The sequence below is a fragment of the Vulpes lagopus genome, chromosome 2, assembly GCF_018345385.1.
Source record: "Vulpes lagopus strain Blue_001 chromosome 2, ASM1834538v1, whole genome shotgun sequence".
Classification (NCBI taxonomy): domain Eukaryota; kingdom Metazoa; phylum Chordata; class Mammalia; order Carnivora; family Canidae; genus Vulpes; species Vulpes lagopus.
Window position 1 is genome coordinate 64796124 of NC_054825.1, and position 23638 is coordinate 64819761.

A 23638-nucleotide genomic window follows, 5' to 3' on the forward strand; every position below is an offset into this window, starting at 1 on the left:
ATGCCTCAAGTTCTCTTTAAAATTAATTTCTTTGGGAACTTAATGCATTTTTTTCTCCTATAGGACATCTTCATTTTAATTCTTTAGGAAGCATTATGTCTCAGTGTGAATTAGTCAGTTGGCTCCTTCCCACCTGAGAGCAACTTCCTACAGAAGGAGCTTCTCAGCAGGCAAGGAAGAAGAGGGCTGGAGAGGGCCAGGCACAGTGGGCACGTATAGGCCACCAAAGAGCCCAGACTCTTGCAGTGGTGATGGCATGGTGGTCGGGGTGTGGAGAGAGGTCCAAAGAAGGTGGTCCAGGGAACCACTGGAAGGGAACACAGGAAGAGAGCAGAAGATCAATTTCCTTTTTACTGGGCCAGCTAACTAAAGCCTGTACAGGACCTTTGTCGTTCCAGCAGTCATTTGGTAGAAAACACTGAATTCCTTCAAGCCATTATTGAGGCTTTAAAGTTTGGAGCCTCTGTGTTAGCAGCAGTCTGGGAACAGTTCAGCCAGAAATGGGATATGTTCCCTGTAGACTCATAATTCTAGGAGCTGCATTGTTTCCTAATGGGATCACTGGTTCTGGACTTGGTGCTGAAAGGGGACCCTTTCAGAGAGAGAGAGACTTAGAGGTTCAAATATCACCAACTGAGACCCACAGGGATAGGGACTTGCCTAAGGCCACACAGTGGGTTAGCTTGGCCCAAAGTTGTTGCAATCAAGTACACTTGAAAAATCCTAATGGGAGAGGTTGGGGAGGGAAGGTGGAAAACATTTTGTTAAGCATTAGATTATGACAAATTCTTCTCAGAAGGTTCCCTATACTTCCAGAAGTTTGAAAATGTGATGACTGAAGGGGACCTAGTGGATATTTTTAAGCATTTTGGTGGTATTACTGACATCTGAGAATTTCCACTTGGCTTTTACTGTTTGGATGGTTAACAGCAGAAGCAGCAGTAACAAACTCTTATGTAAAACTTATCTCTAAATGCCAAAGCAGTTTCTCTAAATATAATATCCAAAAAAGAGAGAAGTGTTTGCATAAAGTACTATTAATTTCCCTTTGTGCTTCCGGATCAGGTAAGGGGCCGCATGGTTCAGAGAAAGCCCCTGCTTATTCTCCACTCAGTAGGAGATCAGGGAAGAACACTGGACCCAGAAATTAGGCTTCCTTTCTCTGAAGAGATCAAGGTCCTCAAAACTCAGGAGTCCCCCCCCAGTGAGGCAGGAAGGTGGTCACAGGGCTCCCCTCAGTCTACTTCAAGTGCAGGAAATGGCACCTTCACCTATGTAGCCCAGCTCCAGCTGGTGGTGACCAGAACGGAGTTGCTGTACAACCTTCCCACCTCTCACACAAGGGATGATTTGCTCCCTGACAGTTGCTTCTCTTAGGAATTTCACTTATCAGGTTTTTTCCTAAATGGCATTTCTCTCCATTTAGTTCATAGAATGTTAATTTTTTTTTCCTTTGGCTCCTCCGTGAGGTCTTAGGCCTCCTCCTTCCCAGGACAGAGTCCAGCCTGCCTGCACACTCTCCTTCATAGGCCCCTGAGACCAGAGGATGAGTCCCTAGTGTTGTCCATGTGCTCTATTTACATCTGCTCAATTCAGCAGATGTTCACTCAGGATTGATCTAGAGTAAGTCTGGAGCACATGGCAATGGAAACATTTGCTGACCTTGTGGAGCCTATAGGCCAGTGAAGGAGACAGCTTTGGGGACAAGGGACCTCAGCAGTGGCATTGAGGAAAGAGGGGGGATGATGCAGATTCCATGTCTCCTCAAACTGAGGTATTTCTTGGGTTTGTTGGCCACAGAAAGCTTCAGCAACTTCCAGTGTTCCCAAATGGAGCATTTGGGAATGTCCCTCTGTTCTGCCTACTCATCTGGCACCTGAACATGTACTGTTTTGTGTTTAGCTGTTTCTGTGTCTGAGTTCTTGCCCCAGCCACATGACACACCTTTTCAGGGCAGTGCTACTGAATCCCATCTGCTTTCTGCAGGGGGTGAAGTGGAAGCAGGTACTCCACAAGTATATGGCTAACACATTTGTGTTGGGAAAAGTCAAGAAGCTGGGCTGGAAATAGGATTCATGGACAGGATGAAGGGGCTTAACTGCCTTCCCTTGATCCCTTTCTCCCCCTGTGTGGCTCTTAAGGACTGATTTGCTGCCAAACTTCAAGGCCAATAGCTCAATAATGTGCTGTTTGTAGTGTGCAGAGGACACAGCCATGAGCAGGGATGGTGCCATGGAGTGTGCCTCCCTCAGAGAAGAGCATTGGACAGGGAGACCTCAGTTTGGACTCCAGGCCCTCCAGGGCTAATTCACTTGAGTCTCCACATCTGTAAAAGAGGAAAATTACCTCTGTGTCCTATTGTTGTCAAGATTAAAAGTTAATGTGTGTGGTAAAACGGTAAACGTTTGAATATTGAAGGGATTTCCCAACTGTGATCTCATTTGAACCTCGTGGTAGGGCAAGCATTCTCATTTCCATTTCATAGATGAAAAACCTGAGGGTCAGAGAGTGTAAATGACCTAGTAGAGATCACACCATGAGCAAGAGGCAGAGTGGGCCTTGAACCCAGCTGGACTTTGGCCACCATCTGTTACCGTGTAAAAGGATAGCTGACACACGTAGTGTTATACAGGGTTTCAAAGTCCTTTCATGTCCACCAACTGCTTATGCTTCCAGGGGGGGACATATATGTGTAAATTGTTGTCATATATGAAACATCTAGGGCATAATTTTAATGAGAATGCTGCAGTCAAGGAAGCAGCAAGCCTTTGGTAATCGTGTGGATCCAACTACTTAACTGGCCATCACTTTTGGGTGACAATGACAGATTATAAGGATTGTATAAGAACTATTGATAAGAATGTCTACAAGGTATAATGACAAGATATAGTGAGATAGTTTAACTACATCACATTGCAATGCATGAAAGTGTAAGAACTGTGCTTCTGCATCTGACAATCTGCTTATATCTTCAGAAAACTGTTATGAACAAATTTAAATTACTGTTTCATGTCTGATTTCAGATGCTTTAAGTGGTACATCTGAGAATAGGAATGTTGATTATGATGTTTACAAGGAAAGGATGAGTATTCTATCAGTAAATTAAAGTAAAAAAAATATTAAAATCTGCTGTACTTAGGCTAAGCCTAATATATCTAATTAAAATAAGGAAAATACATTTCATCTTTAGCTTGATTAGGAAAAGGGTGTGGGGTGAGAGTCTTAGGCTGAGCTTGGAAAGGAAGAGTATTTTGCCAACAGGGAGGGAGGTTGCACAGAATGGGGCGGCCTGGTGATGACCCAGGGCAAAACCTGGCAAAGTAGTTGGTCTCCTGTAGTTGGGTAGAGAATGCAGAGGGGATGGGTGTCCATCTGTCGCCTTCAGCTCTGCAGGGCACATCTCATGGTGTTTCCTATGGGAAATTCCAGAAGAAAACCAGTGTGGTCAGCTGAAGGGAATATGTGGTTTGTGTTGGAACTCTGGACATACCACATTACTGGAAAGATGCACACTGGATAACTGGCAAAATAAAACGCAACTTTCCAAACGTTGGCAATGATAAGAGATTCAGTTCCAATGACCAGTTGTTTATTGAATGAATGCCAGTGCAAATCATAACAAATGCATTCTAACCATGACAGCCACAGGAAGGACACAAAGAATGCAGTGTCCCTGATTCCATGAAACAGCTCACTGGAATCTGTGAATTCTAGAACCTAGAATGGGAGGACTCTGACATCCTTGCCACATGACCAACCAAGACAAAGAACCCTGGGAAGCTTGAGGCCACAAAGGTCTGGAAATCTGTGGGTCTACCTCCCTAAGAGATCCCTCACCCCTGTGAGGGTTACATATAGGGCATGGGTGATAGGATTATTGGATAGGACGCTGACTCCTGACTGCAGGTGGAATGCTCACAGTGGGAATCTGGTACTGGTCAACCTATCAAACTAGGTAAGTCCTTGGTATCTGAATAGTAATAGAAGACTATTCCATGCTTTGGCAGGGATTGAGAAGACATTAGAATGTGGGGCTAAGAACACAGCTTGGTGATGAACTGATGTAGCTTTGAACTTCAACTTTGCCATCAACTGAGTGACTTTGGGTAGGTGGTTTCATTTCTTAGAACTTCAATTTCTTCATCTTTGTTGTAAAATAGAAGTGGTATAACTTTCTTGTTAGACTATTTAAGGCAGCAAATTAGATAATGTGTCCAGCACTGTTCCTGACACATGGGCACTTACTATATAGCAACGCAGCACCCTGGGCATTATAACCTCATGGAGGTGTCTAAGCAGGAGGCTGAGGAAGGGTTCTCTGACTTCAAGGTAGGTCTGGATCCTAAACTTCTAGCAACCCCCCAAAGCTTCTTCTTAAAGGTGTGAGGGTATGAGGAGGGGTACAGTCTAGTTCCCTGGCTGTGTGAGAGTACAAAACCTCCATTCCTACTCTTTTTGCTCCAGATTCTTTCAAAGACACCAGAACTATGAGATGGCACTGGGCCAAGTGTCAGTAGAACTGAGATTGGCTCTGCAGTTTACCGGCTGGGTGACCTTGAACAAGTCCTATAATTTGCCAAGGCCTGGGTTTCTTCATTTGCAAACTAGAGACAAGCTTACCTGCTCTGTTTGCCCATCACTGGGTCGAGTTCAATGTCATTAGCCTGGCATTCCAGCTCCTTGCATCATATTCCCAGTTCTCATCTCATAAAATCCTTTTCATTTCCACACAGCCCTGTCAGGCCAAACCTTTCTTAGCACTTCCTTCACACCAGACAGAGCCTTCCTGCCCAACAATTGGTGTATCTAAATCCTATATACCTTTACATCCCCTGCAGCATCTAGCACAGGGTCTTGAATAAAGTAGATGATGATTTTATCAATTAGTGTTACATTTACATGTGACAGGAAAACTAAAATAACAGTGGTTTAAATAAAATAAAAATTATTTCTCTCTTATGCTAAAGAGATCCAACAGAAAATAACCCAGGGATAGGATGGTGGCTCAGGTGTCAGGGACCCAACCCCTTCTGTCTTGCTGCTTCACCATTCTTAGCATACCACCTCATGCTCTACTATGGCCACCAAGTTCCAGACATCTTATTCTCATTCAGCCAGCAGAGAGGAGAGGACAAAGAGGGCAAAGAGTGTATTCTCCCCCTTTAGAGAAGCTTTACAGGGATGCTATACAGACATTCCTGCTCATATCTTATCTGTTAGAACTTAGTCATATGATCATCCTAGCTACAAGGGAGGCTAGGGCATACATATTGCCATTTCTAATAAGTTGATAGGCAATAGGGGAATAATAGATATTGTTATACCCATATAGCTTCCCCTACCACAGTCATTTAAATATTTTAAAATATGAAAACTCACTACCAAGTTTAAAACATCATATAAGATGTAAGATGACAATTACAAAAACACTTACCTCATTTGTGAGGATATGGGTATCCTGCTCTTTAGGTTGGAAACAGCCCAATTCTTCCTTACCTCTGGTGGGAATGTGGTGACATGTTTATTAATGAATGATAACTCAGAGCTGTAAGTGAAGATAAACTACCAGTCCCTTTCCTTACCACATTTTACCAATAAGGAAACCAAACTCTGGTGGCTAAGTGAGTTGCCTGTGGTCATGGAGGTAATGAATGAAGGTGCTGGGATGAGAACTTGAATTTCTGGACTCCATCAAGGCTATTTCCAGCTCCTCCTTGATGAGTAGCCCATTTGGCTTCTGAAGGCCTTTTGTGGGTCTTCCTGCTCATCTAGAACCCCTGGGAGCAGATCTAGGTCATTAGGTTGTCAACTGCATTCCTGTTAGCACATAGTTCAAAAAGCCTTCAGTCTGGAAAAGGAAAACACCAAGAAATAGAGGAGCATTCTATTCAAATAATGAGAGCATTACCTCCTTCCCTTTGTACCTAGAATACACAGGGCCCTGAATCAGGCACTGATGGGATAAACAGAGAAGCATATAAAGTGTTTATTGTTCTTGAAGATTTGGATATATAGATTCTTTTCATTCATTTATTTAAAAAATTATTTCTTGAGTATTTATGAAAGGTAGACACTGGGCCCAGCACTGGGTATGCAACAGTAAAACCATGCAGATATGGTTTCTGCTCTGATCTTGCTTAGAGTCTTGCACAAAGACCAGTAAAAGGCACCTATTAAGTAGAATTAAAAGTATGGTGATGTGGAGGGGACAAAGTAGATCACCTAGACTGGGGTATGTGTTTGGGGGCAGGCAGGCTTAGTGGATGAGATAACATCAAACTGGAGACCTGAAGACTGAATATGTGTAGGTGAAGCAAGGGCCGTGTGAGAGGCATGGTGTGTGGCAAGGAAGAGGATTCCAGATAGAATATCCAGGAGTGTGTGTGTGTGTGTGTGTGTGTGTGTGTGTGTGTAGCTAAGAAGAATGTATCATGACCAGAATGTGGCAGACCTCACTGATAATGATGGAAGGGACTGGGGAGGAGTGGAATGTTAAGAAATGTGACCACAAAGGTGGGCAGGAACCAGTAAACGAAGGTCTTTGAAAAGTCTGTTGGAAAGTTTATATTTTGTCTTGAGGCCAGTGGGAAAAAGACTTGAGGCAGATTTGTACCTTAGAAACAATCCCCTGGCCTCAGGGTGGAGAATGAATTAAAAGGGTTGGCCAGATGTAGGAGACTTCTTAGGAGGATGTTGCAGTAATGGCAGCCTGAGCCAGAGAATGACCCTGAGAGGTCATGAGAAGTTGATGGATTTAAAATAATTTTGAGAGGTACAACCAATAGGCTTTGATGACCTAGCTAGAAGAAAGGAATGAGAAAGATGGAGGAAACCAATATTTATGAAGAAAAAAATATTAAAAATACCAAAGACAGATGCTGACAAACAAAACTACAGAATAAAAGCTATCCAGAAAGAAAATGGTGGCATGACCATGTGTTTTGAAGAAGGGATAATTGCTGTGGGCTAGAAAGATTTTGGAGGACTTCCCAGAAGAGTTAGGATTGGTACTGGGCTTTTTATATGAGTAGGATTTGGGTGAGTGGAGAGGACATTCCAGGCTGTGCAATGATGCAAGTAAGATTGTTGAGACAGAACAGTGTGTGATTTATTCAGCAGATGGTTTGGTCATGGTTTTTTGGGGAGAGATACTGAGACTTGGCTCTCCAGGGGGTACAACTAAAACTTGCTAAAGGGAGGGAATGGGGAGATGAATCCCATTGTTTTCCCAGGTTGGTTCAGAGTTTTTTGTGTACCCCAAGGCCACTTTTGTTAGAACCTTAAGAGGTCTGTGGATCACTACACAGCTCAGCATGACCAAAACCCCATAGATCCCAGTTTCCACCAGGAAAAAAAAAACAACCAAAAAGTATTTCTTCCCTCCCCAAAAGGAATGTTTTTATATTTGTGAATCTTCTGTAGTGACCTGGGTACTCATGTTGAGAGCTACTGCCATAGGGTGCTACCCTATTTCTAGGCCTCTGCAGAGCCCTGCCTGGCAGCTTGTATTGTGAGGCCTATGAGCCCATCAGGGAGACTGCTTGAACCCAAGGCTGTAGAAAATACAGCTGTATGAGTGGGTATTTGGGGCAGCCCCTCTAATCCTGGTATGTGAACTCTTGCCAGATATACAATGGGCACTCTGTACCACACCTCTAGGTACTGGCCCTAACTTGTGTGCTGATGGTAGCTTGGTCCCACCTTCTCTGGCTCAAAACCCACTGATGTCTCCTGCTTTGACCCAGCACTGGCCCTAGGTAAGGTAAATACTCCTAACCTCTACTTGACCAGTAGCACCACTTAAGGTCCTAGTATTGTGCTGGAGTCTTTAGTCATTTCTAATATTCGCAAACCTCTTGCAAAGCACCTGTTATTATCCCAATTTTACCAAAGAAGAAACTGAGGGATGTAAAAGACTGTCCAAGCCCACTCAGCCTACCTGTCCTCTGTCCTAGATATCCTGTATATGAGTCATGGAAGTCCCTGAGATAATTGTGGCAGATGTTACATTTTATCCTCACAGTGACCTTATCAAGATAAGTACTATACTCTTTTTATAAATGAGAAAACTAAATGAGACACAGAGAACTTAAATACTTATCCCAAGGGCATATAGCCAGGAAGTGGCAGAGGCAGGATCCAAGCCTGTTTGCCAGCAAAGCCTCCTCTCTCCACCTCTTCAGGTAACTAAGCCATGTGAGGGTTGAGCCCCCTTTCCTGAATCAAGGTTCCTGGACAGGAAAGCACAGGGATTCAGAAAAATAGTTACAGGGAGGTCATGTACCCCAGTCCCAACCCACTCTTCTGTGATCCTTTTGAGGTTTTTATAGATGTGAAAACAGAGGTCCAGAGATGAACAAGGGCTTCATATGGTACCATGCTATCATTCTATTTTCTCAGTCCCTTCTGCCCACTCCATGCCACATAGACATGGCCCCAGCTTGTGCAGTACCTACACCCTGCTTCTCCCCCAAACCCCCCAGCCTCCAGTTCAAAGGCCAAGACTACTCAGCTTTGATTCAGGTTGAATGAGTCATTAAGGGTGAAACAAAGAAGAGAAGGCCTTCTCTCTTGCTAGATGAAATGAACCCGCCCACCTTTTGACATCTTTTTGTTCTGAAATGATGATGGTATGCAATGACTCAGAATTATCATACTCAAAGAGACTACTTTGTATTTTTCTTGAAAATAAAGGGACAATGTGTGAGTAAATGAGCTGAAATTGGCTCATGAAGGGAGGGAAGGATGACCTCTGGGCACATCAATGCAGAGTGGAGGCTGAATGAATGTGCAAGAATGGGAGGGAACAGCAATTCCTCACTGGAGAGGTTAGCACGGAGGAAGCCCACATGGGGCCCAAGCAGCAAAGCTCTTCAAGGCCCCTCAATGGCAAAACCTGAACAAACAACCACTAGATGGCCTGGGGTAAAACTCTCAACCTCTCTCAGACTGTTTCCTCTAAGGAAACAGAAGGTGATTGCCACAACCTACTGCAGAGGTTGGTGGTTGGATGAAATGAGAGTTTACATGAAAGAGAACTGCTCTGTTAACTGTAAATGCGATACAAGTGGTAGTTACTGTGTTTACAGACATAGGAGATTTAACCTACTCTGACAGACTTGACATCAAACTAGGAATCTGAGGCCATGGGGGGCATTCCATTCCATTCCTTAGCCTCTGTCAAACATGAGGAGAATGGAAATGTATTTATTGGGAGTACAAAGTTTTCTGCAGAGCTTCCTTTCCTTTGCAATGAATTCCAGGTTTCCCATGGTGCTCAAAGAGCTCTGTAGGAAGCTGCTGGGGAAAGCTAACCTCCATTCTAGTTGCTGCGAAACTTCATTTTTGGTTCTGTTCTGTGAGCATCTCCATTTCAGTCATTTGCACCATTACAAAGGGTATAAAGACTTGGCAGGAAAGTGGTATCTTGATTCATAGCACTAGGTTTTGGTAAATAATGTTATTTTGAACAGAAAAAGTCCACAGAGGAGCTGATAATGAGTGATATTTTAGAGCTAGAAGGGGATTAGAAAATCTTGTAGCTCAACCCTGAGATTTTCTAGATGAGGACCTGAGGCCCAGGCAGGGGAATTGGTTTTCCCTGAGTCTCACACTTCAGTCAGTCCCTAGGAGTCTGACCCCCATTCAGTGTTCCTTCCCTGACTCCAGGGTCAAAAATGCAGATGTCTTCAGGGTATAATCAGGAGGGCATTAGTGGTTAGGATGATAGAGAAAATGGTGAGACGTTTAGTTCACGTTTTCTTTAAGTTTATTCTGTTTAGGGTTTCCTGAGCTACTTGAATCTGTAAACTTACATCTCACACCAGATTTGGGAAATCTTCAGCCATTATTTTTTTTCAACTACCTCCTTCTATGCCATTCCTTCTCCACTCCCTTAAGAATTACAATGGCATGGACTTTAAGACCATACGAAACTGTTCCTGAAGCTCTATTCATTATTTTTCAAACATCTTTCTGTGTGTTCTGCTGATTGGATAATTACTATCGATCTATCTTCCAGTCTACTGACTCTTCCCTCTATTGTTTGCATTCTGCTACTAAGCTCTAGTGAATATTTTATTCAGATGTTGTATTTCTTAGTTCAAAAATTTCCATTTCAAAAAAAAGGTTCCTATTTCAAACCTACTGAGAACTTCTAGAGTATTTACCTTAACATCATGAAGAATGATTATAACAATTGCCTTAAAATATTTTTTTCTTGTAATTTCAACATTGTCTTATCTTTTCCCTTGAGAATCGGCCAGATTTTCCTGGTTCTTATCACATCAGGTAATTTTGGATTGTATCTTAGATATTTTATATTAGATGTTATATAACTCTGGGTCCTGTTAAAATCAGAGCATGTTGATTTTTTGTTTTGTTTTGTTTTAGCATTCAAGTAAACCAGTTAAGTGCAGACTGCAAGTTCTGTCTCACCTTCTGCAGACGTTCCACTGTCAGTTCAGGTTTCAAAGCCTTTGCTAGGTGTTTGGGTATATTCCACACATGCACAGCTTGGAGGTATAGCCCAGGACTTATGTTGGTTCATACATGGAATCCCTTTGTCCTATTCTTTCCTCTTCACAATTTTCCTCACATTCTTCAGCTTCAAGGATCATCGTTCACTGGTCTCCTGGCTAGAAAGATAGGGCTCTTAGAGTTGTAGCCACTAATGACATCACAGCATTTCATTCTACTATGCCTGCCATCTGAATAAAGTGGCAAGAGAAAAAAAGAATGAGATACAGTTCTGAGGAACCTGGGGCTTGGCTTCCCAGTAGGCTAATTTTACCAAAGAAGAAACTGAGGGATGTAAAAGACTGTCCAAGCCCACTCAGCCTACCTGTCCTCTACCTGTCCTAGATAGCCTGTGAGTCAGGAAAGTCCCTGAGGTAATTGTGGGAGCAGTGTAGTTCAGAAGCTACATCTGGCCTTCAGACTGAACTGAGAGAGAAAAACATATAAGGACAAGAACAAGAATTTCCCCCACCCACTCTGGCTTGCAAGGGCCCCCTTTGCAGGTCATTTGTCCAGAGAGATGGGCTATTTCATACAGTTGTTGCTGTCTATTACTTCTGTGCAGTTTCATGAGTCAGCTAGGTCACCTTCGAGTCAAAGCCAGGAGAAAAATTCTAAGAAACTCACTGCCACCATATTGGTCATGTATTGAGTTTTTCTTTCCCCAATCCACCTGCTTTTGCTTACTTTTCAGAGTCCTCAATTGATTGCTTTGTGTATTTGTATTTTGTTCAGAGTGTTTAGTTGTACTTAGTGTGAGAAAGAGTACAGTGTCCTTCCTCCATTTGGTTGGACCTGCAAGTCTAACCACATACTTGGAATCCATCTCTTTTGGTTGGTGCTCCCCTGGGACTTACTGGCAGAGGCCCACTGATAGAAACTGTTATATTTAGGAATCCTATATCCCCTGGTCTGGTGGTGCCAGGTCCCAGGAGTCTATGGTTCCAAGTTTTCTGCCTTATTTGGGTTGATACTTGACATAGATGTTCACTCAACAAAGGTGCATTGAATGCCCCTATGTGCTATATCTTGGAGCTACAAAAATGGCTTAAACATCATCCCTGTCCTAAATGAGCTCACAATTCAGTGAAATAACAGAAATTTGGACTAGAAATTTAGGATCCAAGGTTGAAATCTTTCTCAAGTTCTCTTGTGTGCTTCAGAACTGCAACACATTGTTAGCATTTCCCAGATTGATTCTGGGGACTTTCCCTTTCTAGAAAACATCTTTGATAGTCTCCCTCTTCTGAGGAGAACCAATAGCAAATCACTTTTACAAAATAGTAAATAAAGTACTATTTTTATAGTTTTGTGAACCCTGCAAAATGTCGACTACTCCGTGTAATAGTCTTTTGCCTAATAAACATAGTCTTAGAGAATACAGTCAGGTTTGGGGCCCCAGAAGTCAAAAGGGAAATGAAGACATTGGACAGTGTCCAGAGTAGCAATTGAAGTGGAAAAAGATGAAATCTGATATTAAAAAAAAAAAAACAGTGGGAGAAGCTGAGGCCATTTGCCAAGGACATAATTTTTCATAAGGAAGATTAACTACTCCCCCAGCCCATCTCTGCTACCTTTTCTCTTTTTTTTTTTAATTTTTTAAAATTTATTTATGATAGTCACACACACACACACACACACACACACACACACACAGAGGCAGAGACATAGGCAGAGGGAGAAGCAGGCTCCATGCACCGGGAGCCCGACGTGGGATTCGATCCCGGGTCTCCAGGATCGCGCCCTGGGCCAAAGGCAGGCGCTAAACTGCTGCGCCACCTAGAGATCCCTACCTTTTCTCTTTGAAAGCACTTACCTTCTCTTTCTGCATCAAATTAATGCCAGTGTGTTAAATCTGGGAAAGGAGACAAAAAGTGGAAGAATAAGTGTTAATCATTTAGCTAGCACAAGTAGATGCCTTGCATCAGCAAGAGTGTTCTGTGTATTAGTTATCTTATCATCCTCATGACAATCCAGCACACCTTTGTGATAAGCTTTGTGATTCCTACATGGTTGACAGGGAGACAGACTCAAAGATGATGTGATTTTTCTCAGGGTCCTAACAAGGAAAATGTAGGCTAGAGCCTAGGTATCCTGAGTACAGGTTCTGTTTTCTCCACTGCACCAGCCTGTAAGACTTTGGGGTCTGAAGGTTTTCCCTTCTCACACCACTACAGCCACAGCAGTTTTCTATGTAACACATGGGTCATTCTGAGGAGTTTGAGGAAGAGATACTACTGTCAATAGTGGGATCTGGAGTCTCACAAGAGAGAAATTAGTCCACTGGGAAGCCAGACCCCAGGTTCCCCAGACCTGTATCTCCATGGGAGTATAATTCAAGCAAGTGCTTATCTTCCTCTCTCAAAAATGAAAAATTCAGAAATTGACCATGAGACAAAGGAAGGAAAGGTGAAGAAAGGGTGGAATCATTTTCCAGGACTACTACTTCTGATGAGGAAGGTGATTTGGGGATGGAGGAGGGACTACTTGTTGGGGATTAGTAGAAGCAGGGGGTAGAATCATCCCTAGTTCCCACTGGGCCTCAGTGCTGGCCTTGGCTCAGGACGGCTGGGAGTGTTAATCTGAAAGTCCTCTCTCCCTCCTATGTGATCAGTGAAGAGCAGCTTTTCTTCTATTTCTGGGAGGGTTGGTGGAATCTGCTTGTTGCTTTCCGGAGCACACACACTGAGCTTCTCCTTGTCAGTCTTTCTTATGGCTCCTGCCTATCACCATCTCATGTCCTCTTTCTAATTTAATAGCCAGGAGAAAAGAAATGAACATTGATTGAGCCAAACTGTATTTAGCGCTATGCTAAACTTTACATTGATTAGTTTCTAGCAGAGGACTTGGTATTCTCTAGGTGCTCAATAGATGTTGGCTCTTACCCTTAGTGTCCCCATCTCCTCCATTTCACTAGTCTCCCAAGGAGGTAGTGGGTGCCTATTCAACTTCACGACTGCTGAAGAGTGGAGGTGAAAACTGTCAAAATGGGTATGTGTGTGTGTGTGTGTGTGTGTGTGAAAATAAGACTAGCATTTGGGTTAATCACTCTGGCTTCTCAGGGTTCTCCTCTTGTATGAGGCAACATAGAAACCAGCAGCCTAGCAGGGTACTAAATAAAAAGATATGTGGAAGCCTAAGAAATTTCAGGCTTGAGCAGCACCTCTAGGCACCAATTTGTCCCCGAAGAGCATCTTTAAAAGTTGTCCCAGAGCAAGCAGACTTTATACCATGATAATGCTTTGTTCCAGATGTGACTAATTTTTAATCTCTGAAGTTCTCAATTCATCATGAGCTAATTCTCTAAAAATGTCACTGTAAGCCCACATACAATTATATTTCTCTGCAAAGAAAAAGGAAGTTTGCCTGAGATCACTGGTCCCCCACTAAACAAGCTGAGTCTTGGCCAAAATCTTTGAAGGTTTGTGACATCAATAAATTCCCTAGAGAGGTATCATGTCTTTCAGATTTTTCTGTATATTATATTTTGAATGCCATCTTCCAACCTCCTTTCCCCCTGCCCCAGCTGTTCCTTATCACATTTGCCATAGACTCTCAACAGGCTCCCTGCTGCCAATCCAAACAAACACAACTGACCATGGATCTTCATGAAACACTTGCTTTTGTTGGATCCAGAAGACTTCAGTGGCTTTCCATTGCATACGGGAAAAGCCTAGACTCACTAATATTTTCCAAATATCTCCCTACTTCCGTTGAGATGAATCCCACCTTCAACCCAGCTGATTTTGCTACACAAATATGCCTAAACTCTTCCAACTCCTTGTGCCATATATAATCATCCTGTATTGTTAATTGTCTTTATATAACTGTAATTTACTTTCCACCCATGAATGTGACAACACTATGCCATACTTTTCTCACAGATAGGCAATTGATATTCTATTACACAATTTACTAGAGCTTTAAAATTTCATATGAAGATAACTTTGTCATTAAAAACATTTTATTATTTTCATTGAAGATTTATGGTCCTTGAGATGGTAGAAGAAAAAGAGATGTAGGGATTTCTTTTTTAAAGCTATTTGTCCATCCTATGTATATTATATAACCCCTGATTATTTCCAGTGTTAAAGAAATTGTCTCTCTGGACCTTCTAAAATGATTCAAACATTGAAATGATTCACCAGTGTGACCCAATTTTTTTTAAAAGAATAAAAAGAAGAAATAAAACCCAAACATTGGTTCCTTTGAGGGGAAAAATAAACTGGCTACCCTTTTATTTTTTCAATTATTTTCTAAGATTGAAAATGTACCACAAAATGCAAGAGTTTGCTTTTGCATTTTTGGTAACAAGTAAAACATGAAAAAAAAGCTCTAGGACACAACTAAATTTCAGGGAAGAAACTTGCCAAGTTTCATGGCACAAAAATGAAGTATTTGACTTTTAATGAAATACAATTTTGATGTCTCCCCAGGATATAAACATCATCTCTGGGTTCTTTCCTTTCCACCAGTCTCTTTTTGGGCAGGAGAAGTCACAGAGCCTCAGCCTTCATCACTCATCTGAGCATTCCTTTTGAGAAGGAAAGACTCATAGGTTTAGTTCCTATCACAGCAATCCTTAGGAAGTAGGCAGGGCTTTTTTGCCCGACTTTATACTTCAGCATAAGTATATGCTGACTCACGGACTGACTCGCTAAACAGAATGCTTCTTGCTTTCTAGCTTTTCATGGGGCTCTAGAGCTTACCTCCTCCTGTCTTCAACATTTACTCCATCTTTACCCACTGAACTAATTTTCTGTTGCTACATAACAATTTACCACAAACTTAGAGGCTTAAGACATAAGTTTATTATCCCACATAATAATTTTCCCATACCAGAACAGGCACAGGTACGGGATAGCTGCTTAGGATCTCACCAGGCTAGAATTAAGGTGTTGGCCAAGGTTGTAATCTCACTTGAGGCTTAGGATTTTCTTCCAAACTCACTGCTTATCCAAATTCATTTCCAGCTCCTAGAGGCCACATGCTGTTCCTACCCATATAATTCTCTCCACAACATGGCATTGCTTCCTCAAGGCCAAAAAGGAGACCCTCTCAGAATTCTACTTGGAATCACTCTGACTTCTAGGAAGTCCTGAAACCTTTTTAAAAAGGTCATGTGCTTAATTCAAGCCCAGGATAATCTCCCTTTTAATATATTTAAAGTCAACTGATTAGGGACCTTGATTACACCTAAGCCCCCTTTTACCATATAAAGTAATAAAATCACAGGTGTGAAATTAGATCTTCACAAATCCTGCTCACTCTCATGGGGAGAGGATTCTATAGGGGACTGAAATCTTGGAGGTCGTCTTAGAATTCCACCTACTATATCTACCCCCTGATCCTTAGTCCATGGGGCTCAGTCTTCCATTTAACAGTTTGGCAGAATAGGTCCCAGATAAGTTCCTTTGTGATTCCTGAGCCTTTCTCTTGATGCGGTCTTTCAGATTTCCTCTCTGGGTCCCTCTACCCCTAGATCCTCTCCCATTGCCCCTCCCTAGTATACCTAGTAAATAAATGCAAGTGTCCCTTCCTTTGTGATCCTCTTCCCTCTATTCTCCACCCTCTTTCACCAAGCAAAATTAGGAGCTCTTTGTGCTCCCTAACATCCTGTATGAGCCTCTGTGCCAGAAGTCATCTGCTTTACTGTCACCTTGACATAGCTGCCTCTCCTCTTGGCTCATAAATCTCTTTAGAAAAGGGATCTATCATGTCCATTTCTATTATCTCAGAGCAAAGGTTCAGTAAAAGGCACACCAGGTACTCAGTAAAAGTTGAATGAATGGAAAGCCCAATAGTAGTCCAGCAGAAAGTATGTGGAGACACAAGGGACATTGTCAGCTGGCTCAGAGCATGGAGGTGTGAAGACCACAGTGGAGGGCAGTGGGCAGTGCACTTGGTGCTTCCTGTCAAGTTCATGGTATCTGACTTAGGTTTTGAGACAATCCTAAGCACACGACTATGTTCTCCATTCATTCCTGCTAGCTGAATTTTTCCTAGAGATATGACATAAGCCATGACCTTACAGTGTTCTCAGGAATCATCCAAAATTTTCCTGTAATTCATTGAAGAGTTGATACTCTTGGGTGATGTTCTACATTGGAAGGAAGAGAAGCAGTCACTTGGGAATAGTAAACTATTTTGAATTACAATCCTAAAGCTTACCTTATTAAAAAATACATTTTAGGAGTGCCTGGGTAGCTTAGTTGGTTAAGCATCCAACTCTTGCTTTTGGCTCAAGTCATGATCTCATGGGTTGTGAGATGGAGCCCCACCTTGGGCTCCTCGCTCAGCAGAGAGTCTGCTTGATAATTCTCTCCCTCTGGCCCTCCCCCCATGTGCGTGCTCTCTCTCTAAAATAAATCTTTAAAAATGCATAAATTTTAAAAACCTAAATATTATGCTGAGAATTTTCCCTTAAGAGAGATATAGAGGCAATGCCGTGTCACTGAGAATTTCACAGCTTATGAGGATTACCTTACACAAGAATTTCTAAGAGTAATAACTCCATCTCCAATCTACTTTTCTTTAAAAAATATTAACTATGGAAGTAATATTTGGAAAATGCAGAAAATGTAAAGAAAATAAACATTCCCCATAAAACTCACCACTCCCCTGAAAACCACTGTTAACAAGATTTGGTTTGGAAAAAAATAGGGAGTTTTATTCCTGAAAAGGACTGTTGTCTCCATTTAAAACTTTGCAGCGAATGTTAGCCTTAGTGATGCTGGGTGGAGGAGAAGCACAAATCATGTAAAGGTGATTTATTAGGCAAGATTTAGTTCCTGGCTAGCACCTAAAGGGAGATGAACAGGGAGAAAGTCCGTGGTTTCCATTATACCCCCAAGACAAGGAAGGAATGCACTATGCAAATCCAGCACCAGGGAGAGCGCCAAGTGGGACCTTCAACTCAATATTTTTTTTCAAGATTTTATTTATTTATTCATGAGACACACGGGGTGGGGGTGGGGGGTCCAGAGACACAGGCAGAGGGAGAAGCAGGCTCCACACAGGGAGCCCGACGTGGGACTTGATCCCAGGTCTCCAGGATCATGCCCTGGGCCGAAGGCAGCACTAAACCCCTGAGCCACCCGGGCTGCCCAATTCAATATTTATAGAGCCTTCCATATGTCTTCCAAACCAGAAAAAGAGCAAAAATGTTAATTCTTTAAATCATTAAGTAAATACAATGTCAAAATTTAAACAAAGTTGCCATCAAAAGAGTACACTTAAGGTTTCTAATGATTTCCTTCTCCTCCATCTTGTATTTTTTCTCCCTGGCCTTATATTTCTCCCCGTACTTTTCTGCTGCAGAGCTCAAAAGCACTGAAAGCACTGCCACCACTATCATGATCACCTCTCCTTCCCCACCTTTTTCATTTGAACACCCCCTGCATCCTGCCCTTTTCTTTGCACTTGCAGCTTTGCAGGATCCATGTACTCCCTGTGATCCTGGGCCCTACATATCTACTCACATGCTGGGATCTTCAGGCTCCTAGGGGACATTTCTTCTTACTGACCTACCAACAACTCAAAAGTTGAATTTCTCATGTCTCTCTTCAACTTGGCTCCCCTCTCCCCTCTCACTCCTTCCTGCCATGTAACCAACTCCATTTGTTAGTCTCTTAGGAAGGCCCTTAGTCACTGGCCATTCCCTCTGCACACACAACTGCTGGTTTTCACCTCATCTTTATTCAGATGGTTTCTACCACCAGGAAACAGAGGTTTAAAAACCTGGACTGGCACTTTGGAAACTAAATCCATCTACATCTACTTGGCACCTCCAAGCACTTATGTGTTTAGGGTGGGCTATGTGTCTATGTTGTTTATGCTATTGATTTATTAGTAATGACATTAATGATTATAACTTAAAGGCTACTCTGTGCCAACACATACATCTTTTTTAAAAAGACACAGGCAGAGAACAAAAGTAGCTCAGGATACTAAAGGGCTATGATTGGAGGGGTATCAATAAAGAAGTCTCCCAAACCCCCAAATTCCTTTCCTGCCCAGCCTGTCATGCCTCTAATAAGAATACATTTCCTTGGGGACTGAAAGTTCGCACCCTCACCTCCTTCAGCACTCCCCCAACTCCACCCCTATCCGACCCCTACTGTTGAGTGCAAAGATTTCTGGGAGCAGCAACATTCTAAGCTGTTAACAGCTAAAACCTTCACAGAGGATTCTGTCCCACAGCAGCAGTTGGCTGAAGACAGTGAATGAGAGAGGTCTTTCAGGAATGGGTTGGGAGTGAGAATGGAAGGGGAAAGGTAATAACCACTTTTATGAAGAGGGAGACCCCAGGCCTAGGCTCCTTTCAGCCTACTGACAGAGTGTGCTGTGCCATGTTTAGAGCCTCACTCCTTCCACAGCCATTCCTGCATGCCTCCAAGAAGGTCTATTGGGCTCAGCCCAGCAAGGGACCCAGAGATGAATCAGACATGGATCCTGCCCTCGAGGAGCTGTCTAGTGGTAGAAAGTGCCAAATACCATAGCAAAGACAATTCCAAGGGCCATGGGACTTCAGAAGAGAGAAAGATACAGGCTGATCATCAAGGCAGGCCTGCCAGAGGAGGTCGCATTTGAGCTGGACTTAGGAAGGTGACAGGGATCCACAGGCAGAGATTGGAGGTGGTGTTAGTTATGGTGATGGACACCTTTAGTCCAAGACTATGATCTGTAGGGGGTGGGAAGCTGGAGAAAGGTGAGAAAAAGCCCAAGGAGACTCTGGGTGTGTTCTCTAGTAAGAGGAACACCAGGAATGACACTTTGCCTGCTTTAACATTTTGCCGAATGTTGCCCAGATGAAAATAGGCCATTATTTATAAGGATTAATGGTTAAAAGTTGAGAAATGAGGGCTAGAATGACAAGTGCTCTCTGAGGGTGGTTAGGCTGACCCTCAGCGCCATTCTATGAGTATTTGAAGGGAGAGCCAATGATATACCTCTAGGCCTAGGCAAGGTCTCTCAGTGAATGCCCTCAAGCAAGCAATGATGTTTCACAGAATGGGAGATGAGACCCCAAAGAGTGAATATGCAAGACTGTTCACTTGAATTTGCAAGAGTATCAGGTTGATGTTTAGTTCATGTCTGCCAGCAGGAACAATATGAGCATATGTTTTGAAGAGTCTGTAGGCAGAAATGAGAAAGGGGACTGGAGCTGACATGGCGGAGAGGAGTTGATAATAATTTGATGAGAACAACAACAAAAAATTGGTTAAGAAGGGGCAACTGAATGATAATATAAAGACAAAAGGGAAAACTTATTTAAGAAGTCCACACTCTAAATATTTAATCTAGTTATTCTTTTTCCCTTTGTTGCTGTTTTAGAAACCTAGCTCTACCATTTTGTAGAGACTACAGAGAGATCTATGAAAATTTTTTTGGCAGGGAAATTACACAAATATTATTCCTTTAAAAATGTTTATGCAACTTACAAGAAGAATTGTTAATCTTTGGTAGCATCATTCCCTTTGGACTTTTATCTTTAAGCCCAGACATAACCAACATTTCATGTCATTTCATGACATGATTATAGTCATTCCCAGTGAGCTGAATTTAGTCAGCAGTAACCCTAGCCTTGGAAAGATAAAGCAACCCCCGCTGATACTTGATGGAAGAAAAGCTGGCAGATAAATCAGGTCTAGTCAACCAAAGGATGAAGAGCACAGGATTCTGGCCTGAGAGAGTAGTAGAATGCCTTGGATGGAGGCATTAAAAAAAGGAAGGCAGGCAGGAAGCATAGTGGGTCAGCCAGAGTAGGGTCAGCATGCAGACCTGTGGCTCCTGATCCTAAGAATCCTCTGGACAGAGGAGGAGACATTCTCTGCTTGACCTTTTATATACCTGGTTGGACCAGGAAGGGGTGGATCCTTGACCTTAGAGGTATGGCCACCCACTCCCCACTCTGCCCCTCGCCGCCCCCCCCCCACCATCCAGAATGAGGTGAATCCTACTTCTGGTCAACCCAGGATCTAAAAGGCTAAATTGACCTAATTTGGAAAGGAACTTTTATGCCCTCTAAGTTTTATGCTTAATGTCTGCCATTGTTGGGCAAAAATGACCATAGAATAGTGCAAATAATGTCAGCATTATCAGACAGGGAGGCAAATGACAAGGGACAGCATGGCCAGGTCAACTACTTGGGCTCAGGATTGGCAATTTTCCCAGTGTGAGAAATTGCCTTTGAGGATTTTTCCACATCAATTTTTTCAGCCTCCAAACTCAGCCTTTCTAGCCTCTGCCTCCTGTAATTTGCCTTAAAATTCCAGCTTTTCTATACCCACTCCCAGCTCAAGCAAAATGCCTCTTTAACTCTTAACTGTGGCAGGTCCCTTTGGATCTGATTTCTCTTCTGACAGCTTCTCTACCCTCTGTCTGACACGTGGGGAGGTAGTTTCCTTTCTTAGCTTTCTGTTCACTTCTCTTCGCCTCTTTCTCCTTCCTGCTGTTTCTTTGATCACACTTTGCTGGCCTTCAGTCCTATTGGTGTCCAGTTCAACTTGTCCCCTACTATTATTTTCTGTTTCTGGGAGTGATAATTTTCTTAAGGGGAATGTTCTCATTGCTATACTTTTAAACAACAACAACAAAAAACCAATAGCTGCACTAACAGGGATCTTCAATCATTTGATACACTAAAAAGTGTATCCCAGATGTAATCTGGGAAAAAATGCTCTTCCAGCAGGAGCTGGTTCCCAATGTAGGGCTAGAGGAGGAGCTGGTGGTGATACTACTCAGACTCTGCAAGTGGCACAGGAGGCACTTCCAGCCTGGCAGCTATGGTGGAACAGGCTCTTTAGGGTTTTATTCTTGAAAGTCTCTACCCTGACTATCGGCAGAGTGAAACGGACTCCTTCTAGTGCACCTGATCATTTGCTCCAGAGATGATTTCCTATGAAAAGAGCTGAAAAGCACCAAAGTGATTTCTAGAGAGTCTAGGCTCTCAAAGACTAGCTAATAGGCTGTTTGTGGCTCTTCTGGTTAGTTGTGGTTTGGCATATAAACATAGAACATTCAGTAACTTATGTAGAAAAATGTTGGAAGACTCCAAAGAAGCCTAGACAGGGAGGGAGTCAGCTGAGTTCAGATCATGGAGTTTCCTTTTAAGGATTCCTTAGGGATTACTTCCCTCTCAAAACCCTCTATGAATTTCTATGAAGAAATGGGTCTAAAGAGTTTTACTCAAACTGGGCTCAGGATTCTTGGTGGCTCAGGACCCTTAGGTGGGCTGACTGACAAACTGGAAGAGCGGCTTTGTGGTGGCATAGTCCGTTTTGCCTCATTGGCTGCTCTTCCACCTGCCCTGCTGCTCAGATTGGGTCTGCATTCTATTACCTTCACACAGAGGCAGGTACATAAATGAAGGCTCTCCCACCTCCACTTTTGTCCAATGAAATTCTACCTCTCCTCTGGCCCAGCTCAAATGTCACCTCCTCTGTAGAACTTTCCATGAGTTGTCCTGTTGGAAGTCAACATTTCCTTCTCTGGGCTCAACTATTTGGTTGGGCACTCCCCTAGATGCTTAAAAACTGGACAGCATGGTAGCAAAGGTCTTTTCTCCCCGCCCCTCCCCCCAGGCTGTAAACTACTAATGAAAAGAAGATCATGAGCCCCAACATCACGATAAAGCTAGAAAGGTGGCACTTATTTTTTCAGCCATTAAATTCCTACAAAGTGGCTTCTCCTTGCTCGCTCTCTGAGGAAGTGCCTAAAAGGGGTCCTCATGGCCTTGTCTTTGTAAAGACACAGGTCTGCAGAAGGATTTGAGCAGCTGTGGCAAGGCAATCCTGACCACATGGCCTTTTCATGCTCCAGCAGACCTGATCAAAGGCCACTTTGGGAACAGCTCTGCCTCTAAAGCTGTGAGGGCAGGAGCGGGGGAGGAAAGGCAAATGTCAAAATCCTTGTATGATTCTGTGTAGCAACTAGCCAACTAGGGGATGAGAATGGGTAACAGAGCCTTTCACCTTTAGGGTCAGCAGCATGCTGGGCTGCAGGGCCAGAAGGCCAGAACATCTGTCAGCTGGGTAGCAGTTACTATGAATGAATCGCCTTTGTCTTGTTGGGGGCAAGGATGAGTGTGTATTTGCTCAACAGAAAGCCATGTAAACCAGGGATCAAAAGGAAGCCCCAGTGATGATAAGAGAAGCCCAGTTGCCATCAGACAACAAATGCCACCAATAATGGAAAGGACATGGGAGGCTCTGGAGGAAGGGTCCTCTGTTTTGGCAGAGCCAAAACATGCCTCTCTCTATGAAACCTTCTGAGACAAAGGATTGAGGGATCAGAAGTGCCCTTGCTGGCTCCAAGAAACCTAAAGGGATGGAGCTGGCCAGTGGGACCCGGCCCAGCCACCTTCTTTCCCAGCTTCCCACTAGTCATGTGAGCAAGATCACATTTGCAGTCAGCTGAGGACTTATTTTCTAATTTAAGAAAAATAGTACTCCATTATCCTGGCGATGATTCTTTGCCTCCAACCCAGTTCCTTTTTCTCACTTTCTCAGCAACAGCTAAAGTAGGACAATGATCATTAGCAGTTGAGCAATTTCTGAGTCAGTATACTAGCAATGGTAAGAGTTACTGAGAAAGCAAGAGTTCAGAGTTTTAGAAGCAAATGATGCACAAGATAGGCATGGAAGGAAATGTTCTGGACCACTGTTCAATAAAGGAATCCCTTGAATTTTATCATAGAAACGACAGAGCCGGAAGAGTCCTTAGAAACCATCTATTCCATTTTTCCCCTCCCTAGGCAACTGCTTCCTTTCTACAGATGAGAAAGTGGGTGGTAGTCAGGAATGAGACACTTAGTGCCAGGAGCTGAGCCAGGGTGAAAAGCCAAGTCTTCCCAATTCTTACCTGATCTTTCCACAAAGATAGAATGTTTCTGGATTCCTTTACATTAATTTCAATGATACATATCAGCTTTTAAAAACACAGGCTCATGACATACCTCCACCTAAACACTTTATCATACCATGCACCATGAAGTAGTTATATCATTACATTTAATGATCACCCAAGGCCATAAATGGTAGTGAGATATCAATATATTTTGTCAATATAACAAAACAGTAATTTCTTAAACTTAATTTTTCATGGCATTGAGTCCATA

The 23638-nt window shown here is 42.9% G+C and overlaps 1 protein-coding gene across 2 annotated transcripts in view; it reads left to right on the top strand.

Annotated features, from left to right (window-relative positions):
- LOC121484563 (aromatase) overlaps nucleotides 1-23638 on the top strand; it is a 151747-nt gene that overhangs the window by 44567 nt on the left and 83542 nt on the right. Inside the window, exon 1 of one of the 2 annotated variants that reach the window (XM_041743973.1) lies at nucleotides 3833-3955. The exons of the other annotated variant lie outside the window; for it this stretch is intronic. The gene's annotated coding sequence lies outside the window, so the exon portion shown is untranslated. Of the gene's footprint in view, nucleotides 1-3832; nucleotides 3956-23638 lie in introns of those variants that run through there. 2 annotated transcript variants of the gene reach the window in all.